This window comes from Malaya genurostris, chromosome 2 (genome assembly GCF_030247185.1).
Source record: "Malaya genurostris strain Urasoe2022 chromosome 2, Malgen_1.1, whole genome shotgun sequence".
Classification (NCBI taxonomy): domain Eukaryota; kingdom Metazoa; phylum Arthropoda; class Insecta; order Diptera; family Culicidae; genus Malaya; species Malaya genurostris.
Window position 1 is genome coordinate 137854617 of NC_080571.1, and position 14366 is coordinate 137868982.

At 36.2% G+C, this 14366-nt stretch overlaps 1 protein-coding gene across 13 annotated transcripts in view; it reads right to left on the bottom strand.

The window, feature by feature from the left end:
• LOC131430107 (regulating synaptic membrane exocytosis protein 2) overlaps positions 1–14366 on the bottom strand; it is a 1567561-nt gene that overhangs the window by 334768 nt on the left and 1218427 nt on the right. The gene's annotated exons all lie outside the window — the stretch shown is intronic.

Genomic DNA, 14366 nt, shown 5'->3' on the forward strand with positions numbered 1-14366 from the left:
AAGTTTCGTTAATATTTGTTTCTATTGGTATTCTACTTAACGCGTGTGCTACGACGTTGGATTTTCCTTCCCTATATTTGATGTCATAGTCTTAGTTTTCTAGATCTAGTCGCCAACGTAGAATTTTTGAGTTTTTATCGGAGATTTGTATGACAGTAAGTGGTTTATGGTCGGTTATTATAGTAAATTTTTGTCCGTATAAATAAGGTTTGAATTTATTCACCGCCCATATGATAGCCAATGCTTCTTTTTCATTCGTTGCGTATCGTGATTCGGTGTCTGAGAGTATTCGAGACGCGAAAGCGATTGAGCGTTCGACATTGTCTTGTAATTGTGATAACACAGCGCCTAGTGCGAAGCCCGATGCATCTGTAGTTACGATGAAAAGTTGGTCGAATTCCGGGTACTTTAGTATTTGGTCTGTTGATAGTATTTGTTTTAGTGTGTTAAATGAGTCTATGTATAAAGGGTCTTTTGGTTGAACAGTCCAATATTTTTTTAGGTATCGGGTCATGGCTCGCGTTATTTTTGAGAAGTCTGTAATGAACCTTCTGTAACACCCGACTAAATCAAGGAATTACTTGAATTTCTTTCTGGGTTTTCGGTAACGGCAATTGAATAATTTTCTCGATTTTTCGGGGTTTAGTTCCACTCTCTCGGACGTTATGATGTGTCCTAAAAATTCGGTCTCTTTTTTCAATAATTCACATTTATCCAGTTGAATTTTTAAATTGAAATCGGATAAACGTGTAAAAATCAGTTGCAAATTTTCTAAGTGGTTTTTCAGATTATATCCGATGATGATTATGCTATGATATAACACATGGATCAATAAGTCCCGAGACTAACAATGGAAACAACATTTTTTTTAGCAAATTTTTTTTTATTCATCAACATAACAAATTTTTTTTTATTCATAATTCCAACGTTCCATTTTTTCAATACCATGATTATAAAAAAAATTATCTTTCGCTTCAAAATAAGCTTCAGTTTCAGCGATGACCTCCTCATTTGAGCCAATTGTTTTTCCCTAGAGCATTTTTTTAAGATCAGCAAAGAGCCTGTAATCACTGGGGGCTAAATCTGGCGAGTACGGGGGTGGGGAAGCAGATCAAAGCCCAATTCGTTCTATTTCGCCATTCTTTTCATCGACTTGCGGCAGGGTGCATTGTCTTGATGAAAAAGGATTTTTTTTCTCTGCATGTGCGGTCGTTTTTTTGCGATTTCCTCCTTCAAACGCACCAGTAAGTCAATATAATAATCACTGTTGATCGGTTTACCTTTTTCGAGGTAGTCAATAAAAATCACGCCATGCGTATCCCAAAAAACTGACGCCATGACTTTGTCAGCTGACTGCTGCGTTTTCGGACGCTTCGGACGGCTTTCGCCAGCTGTGCGCCACTCAGATACCTGCCGCTTCGACTCTGGAGTGTAGTGATGTATCCATGTTTCGTCCATGGTCACGTAACGACGCAAGAAATCTTTTTTGTTGCGAGTAAATAGCGATAAACTGCTTTCTGAATTTGCTGTTTTCGTTCCATCGAAAGCAATCGCGGCACCCACTTGGAAAAAACCTTTTTCATGCTCAATTTTTCATGAAGGATAGTAAATACACTTCCATATGATATCTGTGTCATCTCAGCAATCTCACGGAGCTTCACTTTACGATCTTTCATTATAATTTTTGTCACTTCACTCACATTTTCCGGTGTAACGGCTTCCACAGATCTACCCGAGCGTTCCGCGTCATTTGTGTCGGTACGACCACGTTTAAACTCAGCGAACCATCGACAAATCGTTGCTTTTGATGGACAAGAGTCCGGATAACATTTTTCAATCCATTGTTTCGCTTGCACGGTGTTTTTACCCATTAATAAACAATGTTTTATCAAAACACGAAACTCGTTTTTTCCATTTTTTAAACAAAATACAAAACAACTTTACTCCAACCTCGATAACTCAGCTGTTTCTGGTCGGATCGACTTAAAATTTTGACCCGTTCCAAGCAAAGGTTAGTACTCTAGAAAGACGTGGTTACTGGTTTACTACGAGTGCCATCTCTGCTTTAGTCTCGGGACTTATTGATCCATGTGTTACATAGCATCTGTTTCCAATATATTCATTAAGAATGTTGTTCATGGCTCTCTGAAAAGTTGCAGGAGCATTTTTAAGAACGAAAGGCATTCTGGTAAACTCGAAGTGTCCTTTATCTGTGGAAAATGCTGTTTTTAAGCTAACTTTTTAGGCTTCCTATAATCGATGACGACTCGTACTTTTCTTTTCCCTGAGGCGTCCATTTTTTTGGGACTACCCATATGGGAGATGAGTACGGCTTCTAAATGGCCGGATGATGCCGTTGTCTAGCATCTCCTGGATTTGTTCATGGATATCCTATTTAAATTGGTGAGGGTACCGATAATTTCTTGTATAAATTGGAGAGTTATTCGTAGTATAAATTTTATGTTTGGTTGCGGAAGTAGACATTAATTTTCTCTCATTTCTTTGAATTACACGTTCATGTTTTTTCAGAACTAGTCTCTAACACATGGATCAATAAGTCCCGAGACTGACAATGGAAACAATATTTTTTTAGCAAATTTTTTTTTATTCATCAACATAATCACCTTTTAGGGTGATAAAATGGTTCCAACGTTTTTCCAATTTTCCAATACCATGTTTAGAAAAATTTATCTTTCGCTTCAAAATAAGCTTCAGGTTCAGCGATGACCTCCTCATTTGAGCCAAATCGTTTTCCCTGGAGCAGTTTTTTAAGATCAGCAAAGAGCCAGTAGTCACTGGGGTCTAAATCTGGCAAGTATGGGGGGTGGGGAAGCAGATCAAAGCCCAATTCGTTCAATTTCGCCATTGTTTTCATCGACTTGTGGCAGGCTGTTTTTGTTCCATCGAAAGCAATCGCGACACCCACAACCTTTTTCATGCTCAATTTTTCATGAAGGATAGTAAATACACTTCCATATGATATCTGTGTCATCTCAGCAATCTCACGAAGCTTCAATTTACGATCTTTCATTATAATTTTTGTCACTTCACTCACATTTTCCGGTGTAACGGCTTCCACAGATCTACCCGAGCGTTCCGCGTCATTTGTGTCGGTACGATCAGGTTTAAACTCGGCGAACCACCGACAAATCGTTGCTTTTGATGGACAAGGGTCCGGATAACATTTTTCAATCCATTGCTTCGCTTGCACGGTGTTTTTACCCATTAAAAACAATGTTTTATCAAAACACGAAACTCGATTTTATCCATTTTTTAAACAAACTACAAAACGACTTTACTCCAACCTCGATAACTCAGCTGTTTCTGGTCGGATCGACTTAAAAATTTGACCCGTTTCAAGCAAAGGTTAGTACTCTAGAAAGACGTTACTGGTTTACTACGAGCGCTATCTCTGCTTTAGTATCGGGACTTATTGATCCATGTGTTATATCGGTATCTGGGTGCTTTTTGAAAGGTGGTTTTTGTCGTGAATACGACTTACTTTACTATGGGGTGCCTTTTCAAAATTAGCCATATGGAAAAATGGGCAGAACTTAATCGTGAATATCTCGACTTGTATTAAAGGGAGCAACATAATTCTTTCACCATTTCATCATGATTGGCATGATCAGGAATTTAGGATAATATTTTGAACAGTGTGAGATAACCACAAACAACTCAAATATTAAGTTCTCAAATTTTGAAAACAACGCGAAAAACTCTTTACCTTTGCTTGGCTTTTTCGCGCAAGGACGACGATTTTGAGGTAGTCAGGCACATGTCTTCAACTGACTGCGTATAAAAGAGGAACCGTGGTCGAAATTCGATCATTTCTTCTTGTGCGTTGGATGCAAGCAGACGTCGTGGGACCAGCAGCCTCGGAGAGTGCACCTTCTGCGTGGTTAAAAACCTCAAACGCTCAGGTCGAAACTCTCATTTGGACTTCAGTCGTCAGGTGGAGCAGTCGTCAATGAAAGCAGACCTTTTGAGTGGTACAAAGCCTCAAACGCTTAGGTCGTGCTTTCATTTGGACTTCAATCGTCGGGAGCAGTGGTCGTCAATAATGAGGTCGTCAATAATGAGAGCAGACCTTTAGCGTGGTGCCAAACCTCAAAAGCTCAGGTCGTGCTCTCATTTGGACTTCAATCGTCAGGTGGAGCAGTCGTCAATGACAGCAGAACTTCTGTTCTTGATTCTAAATTTAGTTCTTGAACTCAGGTCCAATTCGTTATTTTACAATTCTATTCGGTTCTTTTTAGAACCATAATAATATTCTCAAAGAATTATGCGAAATGTTGCTTTACTGTACTCTATACGGCCCAGTTTTATTATAAAGAACTATCTAGTTATTTCATTATGTTTAATTGCGTTTCAGAATGATTATTGTAACTAATCTGTAATTTAGTCTAGGCGCATCGTTTGAAATTCTAGTAGTGAAAAAGGGGAAAGTTGCACAATTCACACAATCGATCAACTACCAATTCGAATTCTGAAGTATAAAGAAAGTGTGTCAGTTTTATTCGTAGTCACGACATCCAGTTATGTCTCTGACATTAGACACCCGTACTTTTTTGTTAGTAGGAATCGTTTCGAAGTTGTTAACTTTTAGTTGAAGTTTTGATAATTTTTCAGAGTGTTTGGATGAGGAAATTATGTGTTTAACTGACTTTTTGTTTTCTGATTTGTACAAACCGGGGTGAATAAATGCTTTCTTGCAAAGTTTTTGGTAGATTGGTACAAACCAGTCGCCATTTTTTGTTGTTTCTATGGTTACGCAGTGGTTATAAAGTCGTCTAGCTGGGTAGAACTTCGAGTAAGATAGTTGTAATCGATGTGTGATTTCAATTTAGCAGGTGTTTCCGAACCTATTATATCATCGAAGAAATGGTGGAATTTTTCAACGTAAAATGAGAGTGGTTTGAAACTACCATTGAAGAAAACTATCTTACCTTTCCTGGCCACGTAACTGGTTCCACACACATTTTTGATTTCTGTCTCTGGGTCAACGTTGGTGTTTTCTAAAATATCAGGTGAGATAATGTTTTTGTTCGCTCATGTGTCTATTGCCTTTTGTCGTGAATACGACTTACTTTACTATGGGGTGCCTTTTCAAAATTAGCCATATGGAAGAATGGGCAGAACTTAATCGTGAATATCTCGACTTGTATTAATGGTAGCAACATAATTCTTTCACCATTTCATCAAAAATATGATCAGGAATTTAGGATAATGTTTTGAACAATGTGAGATAACTACAAACAACTCAAAAATTAAGTTTTCTCAAAATTTGGAAATAATGCGGAAAACTCTTTACTTTCGCTTGGATTTTTCGCGCAAGGACGACGATTTTGAGGCAGTCAGGCACATATCTTCAACTGAATGCGTATAAAAGGGAAACCGTGGTCGAAAATCGATCATTTCTTTTCGTGCGTTCGGTGGAAGCAGACGTCGTGGGAGTTGAACCATCAACCAGCAGCGACGGAGAGTGCACCTTTTGCGTGGTTAAAACCTCAAACGCTCAGGTCGCAACTCTCATTCGCTTGCTGGCCATTAAGACGAGAAGACTGCCATTGCGAGAGTTAAACCATCAACCAGCAGCGACGGAGAGTGCACCTTTTGCGTGGTTAAAACCTCAAACGCTCAGGTAGCAACTCTCATTTGCTTTTCGGTAGTCGTAACGAGAAGTTCAAATTTCAGATATTAGTTCCGCAATATAGGTTTAGTATTCAGAGCCTGCGTGCTGAAACTGTATTCCGGAACTAATTTCAGTTTCGAAATTGCAGTTCTAGAATTCAAACTGGATTCTGAGTCTGTTATTGGTTCTAAATTTAGTTCTTGAACTCAGGGTCCAGTTCTTTATTCCAGACTTCTTCTATTCGGTTCTTTTTAAAACCATAATAATACTCGTAAAGAATTATGCGGAAATTTACTTTACTGTACTCTATACAACTCATTCTGGTAGTCATGGCGGTCTTCAAGTTTCAGAGCTTTGTTCCGGAATGTGGGTTTAGAATTCAGAGTCTGTGTGCTGAACTAACTCAACTCGTCACTCTTCATCACGAACGCTTTCATAAAAAGTTCATTTCAGAGCCACCATTTTTTATTATAATGAACTATACTGCTTATTTCATAATATTTAATTGCGTTTCAGAATATTTAATGTAACTAATATGTAATTTAGTCTAGGCGCATCGTTTAAATTTCTAGTAATGAAAGAGGGGAAAGTTGCACAATTCAAACAATCGATCAATTACCAATTCGAATTCGGAAGCATAAATAAAGCGTGTCATATTCGTATTCACGACATCCAGTTATGTCTCTGACATTACACACCCGTACTTTTTAATTTGTTCTCTAGGATTTGGATGAATATGTTTTAAATAAGGTAAATGATTTAGGTTCTCTCGTGATTTGTGTTGACCGAGTGAAAATTTAGGTCCAGTTCTCCTTTGTCTTCAGACTCCGATTCCGAAATTGGTTCAGGTGAGGACTCTTCATGGGGTGGATTCTTTGTCGTCTCGAGATTATTTATGGTTCTCTTATTAATAGTTAATCGGCTCCGAGTGAAACCGGTTTCCATTGGTTCCGATTCATTTATTTGAATTTCTTGTTTAATTTATTTTTTTTTCTGGTTAAATTTGTTTGTTCCGGGTTTCTGTTCGTAGTCTTTGTACTTGTATTTTTTGTCGTGATTTTCTGTTATGTACATTTTGAGCTGTTGGGGACACATGCGGTTCGAAAGCATTCAAAGTTTCTTCCGCTGTTTCTAGTCAAGAATTCAACTGTTTCCTATTGCTATTGTAGGTTGGTATCATTTTGATCGGGTCTGGTATTATGAAAAGTTGGTCAATATTGGTGGTTACATATTGCGTGCTAGTTGAGGAAGGAAATGTGTTCGTGTCCAGCCTCGTTTGAAGTTGAGAGAACATGTTATCATGTTTAGTTTAGCACTCCGCGAAGAGACGAGTTATGCGGTTTTTTATGCGAATTTTCAGAGCTATACGGTTTTTTTTATGCGGTACGTGAATTCGAATAAAAAAAAGACTTCAGTATATATATATATATATATATATATATATATATATATATATATATATATATATATATATATATATATATATATATATATATATATATATATATATATATATATATATATATATATATATATATATATATATATATATATGTGTGGGGTATTCCATACAAAATCAGCCAAACAACTTTATGACACCATTATTTATTACTCACGTGAATCCTTTGTCACAATTTTACTCGCTTTCTGCCTGAAACGTTGCTAACAATAAACTGACAAAGTTACAAGTTGAGCCCGTATCCGAGCGAATTGCGGTACGCTATATATATATATATATATATATATATATATATATATATATATATATATATATATATATATATATATATATATATATATATATATATATATATATATATATATATATATATATATATATATATATATATATATATATATATATATATATATATATATATATATATATATATATATATATTAACGAGTCGTGGAGTCGTGGCTCGTGGGTTTCAAAAAAAATATATTTTTATTCACATTAACTCTTAACTAATTACAAACGTCTTACTTCTACCCGTACACGAACTGTACTCCTCAACTGAAATCAATTAACTGACTCTCCTAAGCCCGATCATGGCTTTACCTGCGCTAACCTATTCTGCTGATGCACGCGTCTCATCGATATCCTGCTGATGTGGCGGTGGACTTCCGTTCTTCTTCCAGGGATCGTCGCTCGTCGTTGCTATGGTCGATCTGTCTAGTCAGCGTTTCTTGCTGTAGGCACCCGTGTGTTTCTGGTGTTGTTACTAATGAAGTTCTGTTGGATCAGCAGTTATTATGGACGGGATCATTGTAACTCCTCCGGGGGGTGAAAAAGCATGTCCTCATGCGTCCTGATTTTGTTGATTTGCCTGTGATGAGCTTTTGGTTCGTCTTTTCTTCACGAGTTTAATAAAAATTTTGTATAATAGTTTTCGGTGATAGAGGAAAGCATAAACAGAAATCGTAATGGTGAATATCATTGAGATGGAGATTCCACCGAGCAGACTTCAATTCCATAATTGACTTTTGAATTGCATCGGGTAGACGTGTTCCAATTTCTTCCTGTTGGTTATTGTCATGTTGTTTATCAATTCCAGGACGTTTTCCTCCGATTGTTGATCTATCAAAAGGTTGTGCATTGCTCCTTGTAGAATTTCCGACGTTATTGCTTTTTACTACGATGAGAAAGTTTGATTTTTATAATTAATGGAGCAATTTGTAAAAGATATCAAAATATTTCCGGTTATGTTCCGATCATCTGGACCGCAGTTTGACTGCAACAGATCATTTTTAGCATTGCTTATGAGTAGCAGATCGTCTGTTAAAAATTGTGTCTTAGTTTGGGGTGATTCTTTCGTTATGCATTTACCGCGTCGTCCTTCTATTAGGGGTTGTATACAACTGTCGGAGAACTGGTTAATGAATGTTTTTTGTTGGATGTATTCATCTGGTTTTGTCGTCAAGTATAAGGTTTTTCTCGTTTTTATCAGATAATTTGGGTACTGAGTAATTATCTGTTGTTTCGTGGGTAATGGAATTATACGTACTATTGATGCTTCTTCTTGACTAACTTGTGGGATTCGTACGATGTACAATAGTGTTTCATCGTTGACGGCTATTATTGGTTTTACCAAACTGAGCGCCTCATCTGGAAGCTCTGTTCTTATGCCTTGATCATCAAGGATAGATTTAACAATTGATATTTCATTCCATGAAAGAATTTTGTTGTTGGTTAACGAGATTTTGGATAGTATGACGGCGTCTGAAATGTCTTCTAAAAGTTTATTGATGATGTCTATTTTCATTATCGTGACGATGGTGTCTATCTCATTTAATACGAGTTTGTTTGCTGCTTTGTTCTCCGTCACCTCTTTAATGGCTTTTGTAACTGCTTTGAGGCGGTTTCCGAGTTGCTCATTCACTTTATACTGTTGGTTGTTACTGCTTATCAGCTCGTTCATGGTTTGGTTGATAATTCTTAGGTCCGTTGCGTCTGGACTTCCACCTATCCGCTTCCATATTGTTCCGATCGATTCGAGACTTCTAACTCTGCGATTCCTAGGCATAATTTCTAAGAAATTTGAATGAAGTTCTCTAATTTTGTGTTTTGCTATTTGGCTTAAGTAATTATCAGACTTTGAATAAATTAGATTAGACAAGAGATTTATGGTACTTTCCAAATCTGTTATATTGATTGGATGTATTATATTTATAGTATCTGTTTGTATTATGCACTTTCCTGTAATAAGTGTCAAGATTGGTTGGTCGTTTAAATTTGAAATTTCTAGGTTCTGACAATATACAATCGTGCTGATTAAGGAACAAAATGTTAATTTTCTGTCTATCATTTTTCTTATTCTGTCTCAGTTCGTGTTTTTGGTTTTCGTTTGTTATTAATTATTGATACTAGTAGCTGGTTATTTTTCGCTTCCTGGTCTTGTCTTGTGGCTAGAATTAGAAGAGCAAATGAAATGATTATAAGTTGGGTTAATTTGACTTAGAGGGTATCCTTTCTTGTTCTTTTTTTTTTTTTTTTTTTTTTTTTTGATAATGTTAGCGGTTTATGATCTGTTACCAGTTTGAATTTATTTCCGTGTAGGTAAGGTTTAAATTTATCGACTGCCCACATTATTGCAAGTGCTTCCTTTTCGGTTGTTGAATAATTAATTTCAGTTTTATTCAATGTCCTGCTAGCGAAAGCAATTGGTTTTTCTACTTTGTCTTGTATTTGTGATAATACAGAACCAAGCGCATAGTTACTTGCGTCCGTGGTCAGGATAAATGGTAATTTGAAATCGGGATATGTTAAAATTTGGTCTGAAGTGATAATTTCTTTTAAGTTTTTGAATGCTTCTTGATATTCCGTGTTTTCGATGTTTTTAGACACTTGTTTTTAGACACTTAGAAAGTGGTTTCGTTATTTTAGAGTAGTCTTTGATAAATCTCCTATAGTATCCAGTCAGTCCAAGGAATTGTTTTATTTCCTTTTGATTCCTTGGGATTTGCCATTCTTGAATTTTTTTTACTTTTTCTGGGTTAGGTTTGATTCCTTCGGGTGTGATGATATGCCCAAGAAATTCTGTTTCTCTTTTAAGAAATTCGCACTTATCTAACTGAATCTTCAGGTTAAATTCAGAAAGGCGAGTTAATACTTTAGATACATTTTCAAGGTGATTCTGAAGGTTGTATCCTATGACAATAATATCGTCAAGGTATACGTAACAAATAACTCCAATATACCCAGATAGTACATTGTTCATCACCCGTTGAAAGGTAGCGGGGGCATTCTTAAGTCCAAACGGCATTTGGGTAAATTCAAAGTGACCCTGTGCTGTTGAGAATGCCGTTTTTTCCATATGATCAGGATCCATTTCGATTTGGTGGAAGCCTGATTTCAAATCGAGCGTTGTGAAGTATGTCGATTTGCCGAGATTGTCCAATATTTCTTCGATTTGCGGGATCGGAAATTTGTCGTCTATCGTTTTCTCATTGAGTTTGCGATAGTCGATTACAACTCTAATTTTTCGCTTTCCTGATGCGTCCATTTTCTTTGGGACGACCCAAACGGGAGAGGAGTATGGGCTGATACTATGTTGGATTATGCCGTGGTCTAATAATTCTTTAATCTGTTCTTCTACATCGTTTTTGAGAGCATGTGGATACCTGTATGATTTGGTGTACACTGGTTGATTATTATGAGTTAGAATTCTGTGTTTGATTGCGGTTGTGGATGTTAGTTTTTCATTAAATTTCAACAAGGTTCGTTGGTGTCTTAGGATCAGTTGAGTGAGTTGTTCTCTCTCGAATTTGGATAGATGATTTGTTCTGATGAGACCATCGATTGTGTCGATGGTGAGCTCTTCGTGTTCGGTTGTAGGAATTGAGCTTAATGTTTCGAAATTATTCACAAGGAGTTTCAACTTTTCGGCTCCGAAATCAGGGGTTGTTTTGCTGTTCGTTGTTATTAGAACAGTTGTTTTGTGGTTTCTAGCTTTATAAAGGCCTGGGCATATAGTTATACTGTCAGATAATTTGGAAAAATTTGGTACGAACCAATCTCCGTTGTTGTCGGTAAGTAGGGTAATGATGTGGTTGTGGTTTTGAATTTTGTTTCTGTAGAATTTCTTAAATAATGTTTCAACGCCTGAAATCGTTATAGTACCTTTATGGTAATTAATTTGCGATTTCGTTTTGGCAAGGAACTCGGATCCTAGTAATCCGTCAAAGAAATCGTGGAATTTTAATTCGTAGTACGTTTGGGCGGGGAAACCTAGTCCAAGAAAATTGTATTTACCTTTCTTATTGACGCGATGGTGACCTGTAATGTTTTCAATTTTTGTTTCAGAAGTTTCTCTACAGTTTTTGAGAAGGCCTGGTTTGATGAGGTTTTTATTTGCTCCCGTGTCAATGAGCAACCTAATTTTTTCTTTGTTTTCTTTATTGAAGCATTCTAAATAAGGGAGAAAATTCAAGTCGTTTGTGTTCTAGCGTAACTAGTTGAAAATTTGTGTCGATTTCAGGATCTGAGTCGGATTCTGATTCTAATGAGGTGTCTTCTGCATCTGGGTCTGTACAAATTTCGTTATTGTGGATAGTGCGCTTGTTCAAAGTCAGCCTCGAGTTCGTTGATTTTGTGTCCATTGGTTCGACCGCGTTTTCTAATTTAGGCTGTTGGCTTTGGTTGGGTTGCTTTGAATAATAAGGTTTTGGTTGTGTTTGTTCGTTTTCTTGCCTGGGTTTTCGTGAGAAATGAGATTCTGATTTGTATGTAGACTGTGAAGACGGATTCTGGGTCAAATTTCTGTTGGACTCATTAGATGAAAATTTGCACAGGAAAGCGTATGCGTTTTCGATGTTTTTTGGTTCTGCTGCCTGAACGTATCCGAAATAGGGTTTCTGAAGTCCGCTAACGTATGCTGCTAGACTATATTCGTCTATGAATTCATTAATGGCATCCCAATGATCATTGTATTTAACTTTCTGCTTAGCAAGTGATTTTATATTTTGAACTAGTTGTTTTGTTCGATGGTAGTGTTTGGTTATACTACCATCCATTTTGTTGTGCCAAAGTTGGCAATTATAGGTAGACAAGTCTTGTTTGTCTCCTAGCGCTGAAATAAGTACTTCTTTTATGCCTTGAAATGTGTTCGGGTTGCCATTGGTACATAGTACGTCTTTGGCGTGTCCTTCAATTTTGTTATTAACCGCAGTTAGATAAATTTGGAAAATTTCTGGAGAAACCAGAAGTTCGTAATTGTTAAGTGTTTTTTCAGCAGTTTCCAACCACCAATTCAACTGCTTTTTGTTGCCGTTGAATGTTGGCAGCATTTTGATAGGGTCAGGTATTCTAAACGGATCACCTGACGCTATTCTCGTATTACTGGCGACGGTGCCTTGGCTGGTCGATGCGCTGTTATTTAAGTGTATATCGTACATGTTTTGTTTCGCGGTGAGGTCGTTTATTGCCTGCATTATGCTTTGCATTTGCTGGGCAAAAACTTCTAAATGGTTTATTTGGGTTTGATTTTGCTCGTTCATGCTGAGACTTTCGACTGTCAGTGATAAATTATCAACTGGTACGTGGGAGTATTCGTTGGATTTTTCACTGTTGTCCGAATCGGAGCTGGATGCGTCTTCCAACAGTCCGAGTAGTTTTCGTGTCTTACTTAAAGCTTTAACTTTTGGCATGAAGTTTACCAAATTTGCCTTGTCACGTTAGTTTGTGTAATAAATGGAAAAACGAACTCTATCTTGTAGTGGTTCGAATTAATTTTACCGAGAACCGTCTATCTTGTAGTGCGGTATTCGGTTGCTGTATGACACCTCTTGAGTTATCACAAAGCGTTTGTTCGCGAATAAACGGGAGGAAGTTTTCTCGTGAACACTTCTTGAGAGATCTATCTTGTAGTGTCTCTTAAGGGCGTGGGTAAAAAATGTTACTATAATACGATTTTAGTACTCACGATTTGGTTCCTGAGAGATCTACCTTGTAGTGTCTCTTAAGGGCGTGGGTAAAAAATGTTACTATAATAATAATTTCTTCTTTAGCACTGTTGTCCACTTTCGCTTTTCACTAAACTCCGAACGGCTGCGCCATTAACGAGTCGTGGCTCGTGGGTTTCAAAACAAAATATATTTTTATTCACATTAACTCTTAACTAATTACAAACGTCTTACTTCTACCCGTACACGAACTGTACTCCTCAACTGAAATCAATTAACTGACTCTCCTAAGCCCGATCATGGCTTTACCTGCGCTAACCTATTCTGCTGATGCACGCGTCTCATCGATATCCTGCTGATGTGGCGGTGGACTTCCGTTCTTCTTCCAGGGATCGTCGCTCGTCGTTGCTATGGTCGATCTGTCTAGTCAGCGTTTCTTGCTGTAGGCACCCGTGTGTTTCTGGTGATGTTACTAATGAAGTTCTGTTGGGTCAGCAGTTATTATGGACGGGATCATTGTAACTATATATATATATATATATATATATATATATATATATATATATATATATATATATATATATATATATATATATATATATATATATATATATATATATATATATATATATATATATATATATATATATATATATATATATATATATATATATATATATATATATATATATATATATATATATATATATATATATATATATTATATATATATATATATATATATATATATATATATATATATATATATATATATATATATATATATATATATATATATATATACATATATATATATATATATACATATATATATATATATATATATATATATATATATATATATATATATATATATATATATATATATATATATATATATAAGTAAAGACGAAAATGACAAGAAATTACTGTCACTCTCAGCTTCGCTTGCAATGACATAAGCGGGACAGTAGTTCCAAAATTGCGTATTTTCTTTCATTTGCCCTTCAAGTCATTTGCAGTTTTCATTGAAAATCCCATAGCATGCATTGTCGATATTCAACCAAAGCTGTGAGAATTCAAAACGACAGAAAAAGGTTTCACAATAAGTTTTAACTGTTGCTGCTCGTATTTGGAGTAGTTTTGGTTTCCAAAGAAGTTCTGGGATGTAATTACTTCGATTTGCCATATTTTAGTCACTTTTCATAGCCAAGCGTCACATATTTCCAATACATCGTTGAAAGAATGAGAATTGAAATTTTGCTGTTGCTACCTGAAGACGTTAGTTTGGTTTCGTCTTGTCACAGAGGAAAGAGTGACGTTGGCA